This window comes from Sinocyclocheilus anshuiensis, unplaced genomic scaffold (genome assembly GCF_001515605.1).
Source record: "Sinocyclocheilus anshuiensis isolate Anshui unplaced genomic scaffold, SAMN03320099.WGS_v1.1 scaffold784, whole genome shotgun sequence".
NCBI lineage: Eukaryota > Metazoa > Chordata > Actinopteri > Cypriniformes > Cyprinidae > Sinocyclocheilus > Sinocyclocheilus anshuiensis.
In genome coordinates, this window is record NW_015554160.1 from 12,625 (window position 1) to 14,154 (window position 1,530).

The window sequence follows — 1,530 nt, forward strand, 5'->3', positions numbered from 1 at the left end:
TGTGGAGTAAACAGACGCAACTGCAGATCTAACTGCACAGAGAAAGATGCATCTTACCTGAAGCTCCCCAGACCTTCTCAAAGATCTTGTCGTAAGATGACCTGTTCTTCATTTCATCCTGCAGTCTTAGGATGAGGTCCATTTTTGAGCCTTTTGAGTCAAGGCCACATTGCTTGCACAGTTTTCGAACCATGTCCACCTATTATTTTAACAAGAAATAATATTTAGCTTAATTCAAACACAGTGAATTAATGATCAGTGTAACAAGCCTTTACTTTGAGATTAATTAGTGTATCTTGGAGCCTCTCCTCTGTCATTTGGAGATCTGCCATTTCAGTAGCCTGTCTTGGTGCATGAACCTTTTCATATTCTGTGTTAAAAACTTTGTCATCCCTTCTAGTTTTTGGTCCAATCCAAGGAGCCCAGTTGTTATAACTTGGAACAACCACAAAGGGGTTCTTTCGACCACCTTGAAATTGAAAAAAAAACCCTGCATAATTACAAAACACGTTTTTTTGGAAAAACCATGCAGCTGTAATCAATAACTCTGAGTAAATACAGGAACAGGAGCAGACATGTTAGTAACTTGGCCCACTAGATCCAGCGAGGGGGAGCTAGAGGTTTAGCCCCTCCCATTTGGCTCTGCAGCGAGCACCCTCTCAAAGACGCTGTTTTTGACTGTTGAGTAACATTATTATTGTCAATTCATGCACTTCTGCTTTCACTGTCCATTTTTTAACATGTACTGTACAGTACATGTCTCTCATGCTACTATACTGTCATGATAACAATAACAAGCAGAATTAGAGTTTAGCATCAGAGCTCTTGCTGTACAATCCTCAGAGGAAATGGGGAGAGACATTTCACCATGGGGATTCGCTGTAGAAACCCTTCACACTAAAATCCCAATCAGAATAATCAGACGGGTATGATGACGAGCAGTTAATTTGCAATCACTGTAATGGCAACTGACAGGTATTATACAATCATATTATTACACAAAACCAGTTCAGCAACATGAAATCTAAATGCGATGGCGCCGCAGACGGCAGCCTCAGTGTTTGGCTCTCCAGTGTTTGTACTGGTTTTGTTAGTTTTTCCTGGTTTTTGTTTCTCAAACACGATCAGTTTTACCAGGGATGAGCTGCTGAACATTCGGCAGAACACACCACACAATCTTCTACCGGATTTCGTTTATTCGGACGTTTTGCTGAACGTTGTAGTTGGCGAAGCTGCTGCGCTGATCACGCGCTTCAGGACGCGCAGACGAGGGAAGCGAGCCGGCGCACTTGTGAAGCTCAGGCAGCGCAGATTCAGAACGCCGTTACCCAGCATCCACATGGCGAACCTCCGCTCTCTACCCAACAAAACGGACGAACTTCTTCTGCACTCCCGGACAAATAAGGATTTTTCACACTCTGCTGCTCTGTGTTTCACAGAAACCTGGCTGAATGACGCCATACGCCAGCGCGGTTAAATCTGCCGGGCTTTCAGCTGTTCAGAGCGGACCGCGACGCAGAATCAACGGGG